We start from the raw sequence: 12,144 nt of genomic DNA on the forward strand, positions 1-12,144 counted from the left end.
CTCAGCTCTGCACGTGGGTCTCACTTGGGGACTTCTGGAAAAATGACTCAAGACCCCTGAGCCAGGATCAAGGCCAAGGGTGGCAAAGCCAGGCTGGAGACATTGAAGAACCACTGCAGGTTCTTTGATGGCGGACGCCACGTCCGCCAGGCCTTGAGGGATATTTAGAGCCTTCGTAGGCATTTCAGCTCCAAGTATTTTCCATTCAAACCTTTAGATGTGATGACTGATATTAAATTAAAAAAAATTTTTTTTTACCTCCCTTCTTCAGAAAGCCTGAAGAGTATTTCATGTGAGACTGCCCTGACACGACAGGGACACGCCACTATAATTCATCTCAGTCACAGACAAGCCTGACCCTCAATGTCATGAGCTTCTCGTTTTTAATTTTCCTACTCTTGCTTGAGAGGACACAGGACAGAGCCCTGCTCCGTGACCTCTCTTGGCACCGGCCTTGGCGTGCAAGAAACTGGCTTTGCTTGCTGCTCCCAGGAGCTGTGGGCAAAAGAGGCGAAGACGTGCGGGCTTTCCCGAAGCTGTTCCAGGGGAGGGGCTGCACCGGCCTTGGACTTCATCTGAGCCACTGGCTCTCTGGAGGCTCCAGCCTGCCGGCCCGCACTGCAGAATTGGACTTGTCAGCCTCCATAATCACGTGAACCAGTTCCTTGTAATAAATATCCTTATATAGACACACACACATCCTATTGGTTCTTTGTCTCTGGAGAAGCCTGGCTAATACACAAGGCTACGCTCACATGGTGGCAGTGGGAACACGGGGGAAGCCAAAACCCCACCTCTGCCCTGCACTAAAGAGGGGCTCTTCGGGGACCTCCCCAGCGGTCCAGGGGTTAAGACTCAGCGCTCCCACTGTAGGGAACTAAGATCCCGCATGCCGTGCAGCACGGCCAAAAAGATGAAAAAAGAAAAAAAGAAAAGATAGGCTCTTCCCACTGCCTGCCAGAGCGGGGTATTAGAAGGCCAAATGGACAGCCAGGACTCCCACGCCCTCTGGCCAGGAATCAGCCCGGCCCCCTGTGCCAGGTGGAGGGTGGTAGGCAGTGAACTCCTTCTTCTCCTGACCAGAGGTGGATCAGTGGAGACCTAGTGGGGAGCATGAACGTCCACCCTCACCCAGTAGTAACAAGGACCCCTACCCAGCTCTGGGTGTCAACAAAGGCCCAGCGGTAAACTGACCATTGCACCCTCACCTAGCAGTAACGAAGTGGTGGCTCTGTCCCCAGTTACGCTGGAATCCGATTGGGTAGGCCTAGTTGTGGGTAATAGTATCGGTGACAACTCCAAAACTACTTTTAGTGTATTGAGCAAATGAGTACATATACTGATATTGCTGGAAACTAAAGTTCTCACTCTGGAAGAAAAGAGATACAAATATGGAATTGAGGAGAAAGAGACAGAACCTTAGATTAGAATTCAAGGCATCAGGATCAAGTTGCAACTTAAAATTAGACGCTGGGGTGGGGGGCACATATATACCTGTGTACTTCCCATCCCTGTCCACTGAAAGTAGCGAGACCTATAGCCATCCTACTAGCAGTGAGCTCACCTAGGCCCCAGACATAGGTTTAAATTCCCCACTCAAAGGCATCAGAGCTGCTTGGACAAATGGCAGATTCGCTGGGGCAGGATAGGGTATTCCTGTTGACACGGCAGCCCAACTGCAGTCAGAAGCCTGCAGTCTCTACGGTGACACACCGGAGCTGAAGGACCCTGGGCCAGAAGGGCAAAGGAGAAGCAGCCACTGGGGCTCTCCTGAGCCTGCATGTGGCTGGGGGGAACCCAAGAAGCTGGACTTCCTGGGCTCTCGCTCACGGCATCCTGGCCACGCTCTCTTGGTGTTCTGTTCTCTCGAAGACTTCGGGCTGCCTCAGCTGTACTGCAAGAAACCAAGGGAAGGGGTTTGTGTCCTCGCCTGAGCTGGACATTTGGCAGGAGTTGGACATAGTTTGGGGGCATCCAAAACCAGGGCATTCCCCAGAAGGACCTTTGGTTACCCTCCTGTCTTTCCTGAGAGTGTCTCTTTCTGGAACGCTTGTTTTCTTCCTGGGAGGCTCAGATGACTCTTCCAACAGGAAAGGATGGTCAACAACAAGTTTGTGTGAGGCCTCATGTAATTTGATATTTTTGTTATTGATTTTGGTTCCTGGCCACTTTCACGTTGGGAACTGGTTCTCACTCCTTTATACAGTGGGAGCCTGGGGAGGGGAAATCAGTCTGGAGTCAAGCTTTCTCGGCGTCTTGTATGACAGATGTGCCGAGAGGAGGGGACCAGGATGTGGGCTCTAACCTGAAGAATGGCTGGGCTTCTCAGCTACACAGTCCTTCCTTCGGCACCTACTTTTTAGTGAGCACCCATTTGATGCCAGCTCAAAAAATACTGAGCAGCTATTTTGTGCTGGGAACGGGAGGCCAAAGAGAAGGAAAATGTGCCCTGGCTCCGTCTGCTCCGGCTGTCACGACAAAATACCATAGACCATTTTCTCACGGTTCTGGAAGCTGGAAGTCCAAGATGAGAGTACCAGCACAGTCCAGTTCTGATGAGTGCCCGCTTCCTGGCTCGTAGACGGCACCATCGCACGGTGTGCTCACATTTCCTGTCCTCAGTGCCTGTATGTGGAAAGAGAGAGCAAGCTCTCTGGTGTCTCTCCTTATAAGGGCACTAATCCCATCATGAGGGCCCCAGGACCTCATCTAAACCTAATTACCTCCCCAATGCCCTGTCTCCACATACCAGCACATTAGGGGTGGGGCTTCAACATATGCATTTGTGAGTCTGGCTAATGGTTTATCTATTTTGTTTATCTTCTCAAAGAACCAGCTTTTAGTTTTATTGATCTTTGCTATCGTTTCTTTCATTTCTTTTTCATTCATTTCTGATCTGATTTTTATGATTTCTTTCCTTCTGCTAACTTTGGGATTTTTTTGTTCTTCTTTCTCTAATTGCTTTAGGTGCAAGGTTAGGTTGTTTATTCGAGATGTTTCCTGTTTCTTAAGGTGGGCTTGTATTGCTATAAACTTCCCTCTTAGAACTGCTTTTGCTGCATCCCATAGGTTTTGGGTCGTCGTGTAAAAGTATGAAATTAGATCACTCCCTAACACCATATACAAAAATAAGCTCAAAATGTATTAAATACCTAAATGTAAGGCCAGAAACTATCAAACTCTTAGAGGAAAACATAGGCAGGACACTCTATGACATAAATCACAGCAAGATCCTTTTTGACCCACCTCCTAGAGAAATGGAAATAAAAACAAAAATAAACAAATGGGACCTAATGAAACTTCAAAGCTTTTGCACAGCAAAGGAAACCATAAACAAGACCAAAAGACAACCCTCAGAATGGGAGAAAATATTTGCAAATGAAGCAACTGACAAAGGATTAATCTCCAAAACTTACAAGCAGCTCAATAACAAAATTTACATGCAGCTCAATAACAAAACAAAAAACCCATCCAAAAATGGGCAGAAGACCTAAATAGACATTTCTCCAAAGAAGATATACAGAATGCCAACAAACACATGAAAGAATGCTCAACATCATTAATCATTAGAGAAATGCAAATCAAAACTACAATGAGATATCATCTCACACCAGTCAGAATGGCCATCATCAAAAAATCTACAAACAATAAATGCCGGAGAGGGTGTGGAGAAAAGGGAACACTCTTGCCCTGCTGGTGGGAATGTGAATTGGTACTGCCACTGTGGAGAACAGTATGGAGGTTCCTTAAAAAACTACAAACAGAACTACCATATGACCCAGCAATCCCACTACTGGGCATATACCCTGAGAAAACCATAATTCAAAAAGAGTCATGTACCAAAATGTTCACTGCAGCTCTATTTACAATAGCCAGGAGATGGAAACAACCTAAGTGCCCATCATCGGATGAATGGATAAAGAAGCTGTGGCACATATATACAATGGAATATTACTCAACCTTAAAAAGAAATGAAATTGAGCTATTTGTAATGAGATGGATAGACCTAGAGTCTGTCATTCAGAGTGAAGTAAGTCAGAAAGAGAAAGACAAATACCGTATGCTAACACATATATATGGAATTTAAGGGAAAAAATGTCATGAAGAACCTAGAGGTAAGACAGGAATAAAGACACAGACCTACTGGAGAACGGACTTGAGGATATGGGGAGGGGGAAGGGTGAGCTGTGACAAAGTGAGAGAGAGGCATGGACATGTATACACTACCAAACGTAAGGTAGATAGCTAGTGGGAAGCAGCCGCATAGCACAGGGAGATCAGCTCAGTGCTTTGTGACCGCCTGGAGGGGTGGGATAGGGAGGGTGGGAGGGAGGGAGACGCAAGAGGGAAGAGATATGGGGATATATGTATATGTATAACTGATTCACTTTGTTATAAAGCAGAAACTAACATACCACTGTAAAGCAATTATATCCCAATAAAGATGTTAAAAAAAATTAAAAAATAAATGTAAAATAATAATAATAAAAAAAAATGCGTTTGCGGGGGGGTGGGGGCACAAACCTTCAGTCTGTAACATGCCCTGTACTCAAGGAATTCATTGTGTTTGGCCACAGATAGATAACTCAATCAACAAGTGCAACATGGCGTGGAACATTCTGTAAGAAAGGCAAGGTCAAAATGCACCATTACACCAAGGGACCACTTTTCACCTCCTGATGGGCAGAAATCCCAGAAAAGACAGACGTTAAGCAAATAACACCACCAAGACAGGCATAATTACAAGCCATGAGAAATGCTATCAGGTGGAGCCAGGATGCTCTTCCAGAAGGAGTAGCTCTGGGGCCAGAAAGTAAAACTGAATTCAGCTGGGACGTGTTGAGTTAGAGGAGCCTGTGAGGGCGGACCTGCACTTTGTATTACAGAAGGGATTTTGATTAGGAATCAAATCCGAAAATAAGGAGGCTTGTTCCTGTGCCTCCCAACCCCCTCCTCACTGGCAACATAAGTAACAGAACCAAGAGTTGCAAAGGATACAAAATGCCCTTGGGCAACTGTGAATCAATATGATGAATTTTATGACTAATGAATCAGGGCTATTCTTAGACCCACAGATCCTCTGACAGAAATACAGACTGATGGAGTTCCAAGGGTCTCAGAGATTACCTACTAAAACCCCTTCATTTTATGGCTGAGAAATCCTCAGCCCAGAGAGCAAATCTGTTCAATTTCCTACGGCTGGTTTCTGAGATGTCACCCACTTGGCTTTTCCTCAGCTACTGTGTGACCTTGAGGAGGTCCCTAAAGTCCCCTCTGCTTTAGTTTCCTCAGTAGTCAGCTAGGAATGGTGACAACAACTACTCCCTAGGCATGCTGTGCCACTTCTGCAGACCCTTCTGGTGGCACCAGGATATGTGTCCTCCAGCTGAAGTCACCCCTCAAAAGTTCAGCCAGCCTGATGAATAGCCCTGCAGGAAGAAGGTGACGGGGTCCTTTGCTTGTCTGGAGGCAGTTTTAGTATTAGGGCTTCCTGCACAGAGATCTGGGCTGTGGGGGAAATGCCCGAACAGCCATACCCATACGGTGTGGATTACAAGTCTAATGGATGACAACAATAGTAATAGCTATCCTATACTGAGCATCTGCCATGCCCCACACGGTGTGAGGGACTCCACTCATGATGGCTAACCATCAAACCAGCCTTGCAAAATACACAGAATCGTCCCTATTTCACAGAAGAATCTGAAGCAAATGAGAAACAAAACAAACATTCCAACAAATATGAGTGTGTATCCTTCATATACAGAAAGCTCTCATAAATCAATAAGAAGAAAACTCAGCACAAAAGACAGAAATAGACAATTACAACATACACATCATACATGTTCAATAAAATTAATTAAAATGCCTAACAAAACTGGTAATCAGAGAAATGTAAAATGAAAATGAGATACCAATTTTTCTTTTTTGCCTATCACGTTGGCAAAGATTTTAAGCACGAGGATACACACAATTGGCAAGGGGGCAGGGATATGTATATTGAGATACTAGTGTCAAATACTAACTGGTAAGACTTTTCTGAATGGCAATTTGCGAAATACCATAAGAAGTCTTAAAAATCTATATTGTTTGACTCAATATTTCTACTTGTAAGAATTTATCCTATGGGGGTAATTAGAAAAATGCACCCATTTATGCATTCATGTATACACCTGTGTGTGCATAGAACAATACTGAAGGAACACAGAAAATTATGCTAACAAAGGGACCTCAGGGAGGTAGGGTTACTGGTGATTTAAATTTTTTCTTACTTTTCTGTGTTTTCCAAATTTTATTCAGTAACTTTGTAATCAGAAAATACATATATTTTACCAAAGGGCAGCTGTAAGTTATTCTAAATAAGTTCCTATCTCCTGGCCTGGCAATTGGCCAACACAGAGCGGGAACAGTTGTAGTCTGTCAATCCTTGAGGAATTTCTCTTGTAAGACTAGAAATGACACGTGAAGAGTAGAAAAGGCAAAATTCAATCCCAATTTTCCAAAAAGAAGAGGTGGCCAATTCCATACACCACAGTGCATTTTAGTGAGTTTATAGCTTTTGCACCCACAATTCTAATGAACTCCATCGTGTTTAGCTGGAGGGGGACCTTGAGCTTGTCTGGTTTGACAATTTCCAACAGACCTTCGGAGGCAGACATTGATGGCTTGTAGATGAAACTTACAGAGCTCATGAAACTGGGAGGGAAAGAAACTATATTGAAGAGTATAAGGACACATGGTCATTTGAAAGGAAGAGATGCTAAACTGGAACTCTGAAGAAGACGCTTAATCAAGTTAGTGCAAAGTTCTGCACGTAGGTCCGAAAAGTCCATGTGTTTAGGGGAAGACCTGAATTAATGGCATGCATGAAGATGACAGGACGCACCCTCACTCCCTGCCCAAGTGTCCCTGCCCATTCCCGCCTCCATACATCTGCTTCTGGCACGTGACTGCCTGGCAGGACTCCCCGCCCTGCCCTCCTCTCCACCAGGCTCGCCCTCTTTCCCTGAGCCCCGTCCCCCCACTGCAGACATTCATCCTGCGGCCCCTTTAGGCCAGTAACCAAGGATACCAGGCAGCAAGCATTCTCTCAGGGAGGCTGGAAATCCCTCACATTTGTATCCTGCACCCCAACATGGTCCCTGCTCAATAGATGTCTGGCAGGGAGAGCACAGATGTGGCGATGCAGCCACGGAGATCTGGGAAGGTCATTAAGTCGAATAATATTCCAGAAGGGTGTGTGTGCTGTTCTGTTCCCTATTATCCTGCTGGCTTGTACCTTTCAGGTCCTTGACAATTTATGGTACAGCAAAAGTCCCATTAGAACAGGCTACGAGAAGGTGTTCAACTTACGTCACTGTACTGGAATCTGGACTGTTGAAGGCAATTCAAAATGAGAGAGCCACTGGCCAGGACGTTGGCGGTTCCCATTCAAGTGTAATTTGCCTTGTAATGTCATTAACGGGAACCAAATCTCCCTGGTCTTGAAGTTGCCTATGGAATCAAGTGATAAATGCGGAAATTGTAACTAGATTTTGTAAAAGCTAAATATAGTTCTTTGAGTGTATAATTAGAGCGTGTGTTAGGTGGCTGAGGATGGGTGACGGATGGGAATTTGGCCCCCCCGACTCGGGGACCTGGGGCAGCACGGTTATATATGTAGCCCAACGCAGGTGACTGTTAGATGACGTAGCTTGTGATGCAACACGACGGCCTCTCTTCCGTTACTCTGAGGAATCTTTGATAATTCACATGTGAAATTTGAGGCATCTTATTCATTCCGTTATTTATTATTCTCTGTAAAATGAGTTAGGAATTTGTCCCCGTGAATAATGTTAGCCATAATAGTTAATTTACTCCTATTCATTGGCAGTAATAAAAATGAAGTGCAATTTCATGTGGTGAGAAAAACATGTTAATATGCTACAAAGTGCTACAGGAGCCTCGGAAGGGAAACATTTATCTTCATAAAGTCATTAAATTTACTGCAATCTGCTCACTCCATTAAAGGCGAAGCTGGGGAGCTGAGTCTGTCACAGGAGAGGCCCCTGCATTCTGAAAAGAGGAGGAATGGGGCTCTTTCCCCTAAGAAGAAGTTTCCCCCTCAAAACTCGTGAGCTCAAACCAAGACACACACACGGGTACTCTGTTACCTCTTCCCAAACTAAATAAATGGGGTACTGACAAGGTTCTTCCTCTCCCCATGGTCAGATGATTCTGTATGGGACTAAGGAATGACAGTTTTTTTGTTTTGTTTTGTTTTGTTTTTTTTTTTGCGGTACGCGGGCCTCTCACCGTTGTGGCCTCTCCCGTTGCGGAGCACAGGCTCCGGACACGCAGGCTCAGCGGCCATGGCTCACGGGCCCAGCCGCTCCGCGGCATGCGGGATCCTCCCAGACCGGGGCACGAACCCGTGTCCCCTGCATCGGCAGGCGGACTCTCAACCACTGCGCCACCAGGGAAGCCCAGGAATGACAGATTTTACAAGCCCTCCTGGTCCATAATTTCAGGAGACTCTTGGCTCTAGGGGATGGGGCGGGGGGTTTCCCATCGTGCCGAGATGGACCGCAGGCGGCTCACACAGGCCTGGGTCTGCACTACGGTGTGAGCTGTTCTGCAGAGCGGTTTTTCTCTATGTGTGTTTCTCAGTTGAGGTATCCTGATCCATTCAAAAACGTCATGAATCTGCATTCTTGAAAAATCACAGATGGAGAGAGGGCTCTGGTTCCTTGGAGTCGTGTGTTTCTCTTGTATTTCAATAGGTCCATGTCCGTAATGAACTAAAACCACCACGAAATGCAAACAGATTTCAGAACCAAAGCTGTGCTGCCCACTTGGACCCACGGTAGGGAGTGAAAACAAACTGAACAGCTTTCAGTACATCGGGAGAACGTGTCCCACTCACCTGATGCCTGGTCTTTCTAATGTCTCACAAATAGCAGCTGTTCTAAGGATGAGGACAAACATCCTATCTGCCTTCAAGTCGTGAGAAAGAAGACGACTTCAGGTGTGGTTCAGAAGAGGATGAGGGTGCAGAGCACAAGGTAAAGACAGGAAATGAAGAAGAAGGATTGTGGTTAGTGATTTTAAAGTCCCAGGGCAAGTTTATCGCGAGAAGAAAATGGCTTTGACTGAACCAAGAGAGCTAAGGCGTCCTCCACACCACATCACGAGCCATGGCTAGGGCTGTCTCAATATAAATCCAGAAGAGTCAAGCCATTTATTTGATGACATGAAAACAAGGTCATTGAAGGGAATTAACTATAAGCTCCAAGAGGTTGGAGACATTATTGGTCACTATGATCATCTCAGCACCTCACTCATAGGAGGTGCTCTATAAATATTTGTTCAGGGGGCTTCCCTGGTGGCGCAGTGGTTGAGAGTCCGCCTGCCGATGCAGGGGACGCGGGTTCGTGCCCCAGTCCGGGAGGATCCCGCGTGCCGCGGAGCGGCTGGGCCCGTGAGCCATGGACGCTGAGCCTGCGTGTCCGGAGCCTGTGCTCCGCAACGGGAGAGGCCACGACAGTGAGAGGCCCGCGTACCGCAAAAAAAAAAAAAAAAAAAAAAAAAAAATTTGTTCAGTAAAGGGATGGATGCATGCCTGCATTGCTCAGTTGTGCTCTGGGGGGTGGCAGGGCTAGATGGATACATTCCTAATCCCATACTCCAAGTGATATTGGCCTGTCCAAAGGACAACTGCATTTTATTAGAAGGATGGATTCTGAAATGTTTGGCCCCGTTCTCAGTGCTGGGTTTACCATAGCAAACAAGACAGCATGTTCTCTGCCTTCCCAGAGAGGCAGTCTCTTCCCTCTGCCAACGGTCTAGAGGGGGAGACTGCCATTAAACAATTAAGAATCCAATTAATGACATGGCTACACTGGTGCTAAGCGCTACAAAGGAGAAGCACACACCTTCCAGGAGACCAAACAATAGCCGAAACTAACCTCATCTCAGAGGAGGGTCACAGAGGCTTCCTGGACAAAGTGACATTTGAGTAACTCTTCTAAGGATCAATGAGAGTTAACTAGATAAAAAGAGCAGAAGGGGGTATTCAGGGCAAAAGGATCACGTGCAAAGGCAGGCCCAGAAGCAGAAAGGAATAGACATCTTCTGAGGGATCCAAAGGCAGCCCGTGTGACTGGACGGCAGACGCTAAGGAGGGAAGTGGCCCACAATGAGGCTGTAAGAGGCAAAAGGGACCATGGAGGTGGTGGTAAGGATTTGGGGATTTAGCCTAAGAATCATAGAAAGACACTGAAAGCTTTTAAGCAAAGAGAAAGAGACCTGATAAGATTTGCATGATTAAGAAGTCTCTTGAGCCACTAAATGGAGAGCAGATTAAAAGTGGAATACTACTCAGCCATGGCCTCTTCATGGTTTCATCGCTAGGTTTCCCAGCCTTAGCCAGCATGGGTCGGTTAATGGAGTTCTCAGAACAAGACACCGGTGACGCACCCAAGTGCTTGTCTACACCTCACACGGTCTGTTCACCGATTCTTTGAAAGACCTTTGAAACATTCAAGTGCATAGAGGCCTTTTAGACTATCTGCCCTCTGTAACAGATCTGGCTAACTGCCTGCCCATCTGAAGGGCCACAGGGGAGAAAGCAGAAGAGGTTTCCAAAACCGGACTGTGCAAAGCTCGATGTTTAACAGCCCAGTGACTCCACGAGACAATTTATCAAGAGAGAATAAGTTGAACAACCTTTGCCTGAAAAGAATGATAGCCGGATGGCCCTTCATCGAGGTACTTTTCCCAGAAAACAAGATCCCTTGCTTTTAATGCTATTTTAGTCCACATTTCTTGTCAAGAACAGAATCTGACCTGACCCTAAGCATACATTATACAGAACATCAAATCCCTACACACGCTGTGTGTCTAAGTAAGGGAGATTCATTTAATCAACAGATATTTGACATGAAAATGTAAAATTAAATGTTCAAAAGAGTCGCTCATCATGTCTGAGCAACAGGGCCATCGTCCTGCAGACCCTTCATGTGTTACGACATCGCCCATTGCTCCCCACGCATTACTCCACGCCAGGTTCCATGCCGCAACGCTGCCTGCCTTGGAGCCCCAGCTTGGCTGCCTTTTGGACTACCTTCTCTGGCTTTCTGGATTTGGTTCCCCACTTGGCTCTCGATTCTGAATGCTTTCATTACCTCAGTGTTCCTCCACGAGTTCAAAAGCAAGGCTTCCCCACAATCCACAGCTTCTTAGAGCTCCTCCAGGTGGACCACACCCAAGAACGAATTCTCAGTAGCCCCACCAGTAGTCCTTGAAGCCAGCACTACTTTAGCTAATAGCAGGGAGAGGTATACATATGCATATACGTGAAACTGCTCCCACACACATACCCCTCCCGGTCACCTTTCTTACCAGTCACACGTGCGGGAGGCTACCGATGTCACTCAGATTAATATTTCCCGGGACGGCAGAGCTCGTGGCACTATGATCTCAGCAACCCAGATGAGCTAGACCCACAGTGACCGCGTATCCTGGGAGAAGGCTTAGGATGTGAAGAGTCAACGGCTCAGGGTGGGACGGCTGAAGATCTCGCTACCGCTGATGGCGGGGCCAGAAGAGAGAGGAGAGCCTTCTCTGAAGGAGTTCCTGGGCCAGTGGCAATGCTATGACAGGGTGTGGCAGACAAACTCTAAGGTAACCCCAAATGATTCCACCGCCTGGCATTCATGCCTTTGCCTACCCTGCTGGCTCTGAGTGTGGGTAGTATGTATGACTTGCTTCTGACCTACAGAACATGGCAAAGGTGACTGTACGTCACTCCCACAATTAGCTTGTTACGCAAGACACCACCTCACCAGACTGGAGGAGGCTTCTCCTTGATAAAGGAAGCAGTCGTGTTGAAGAAGCCACATGGCAAGGAACTTCAGGTGGCCTCTGGCCTACAGCCAGCGAAAAGCTCAGGCTCTCAGCCGTACAGCCACGAGGAAATGAATTCTGCCCACGTCCTGATGCTTGGAACAGATTCTTCCCCACTCAAGCCACCAGAAGAACTCTCAGCCTTGACCTTCATTTCATCCTTGTGAGACCCTGATCAGAGGCTCCAACTAAGCTGTGCCCAGACTCCTGATCCACAGAAACTGGGAGATAATAAACGTGTACCGGCTTAAGCTGTTC

This window comes from Phocoena phocoena, chromosome X (assembly GCF_963924675.1).
Source record: "Phocoena phocoena chromosome X, mPhoPho1.1, whole genome shotgun sequence".
In the NCBI taxonomy this organism is placed as follows: domain Eukaryota; kingdom Metazoa; phylum Chordata; class Mammalia; order Artiodactyla; family Phocoenidae; genus Phocoena; species Phocoena phocoena.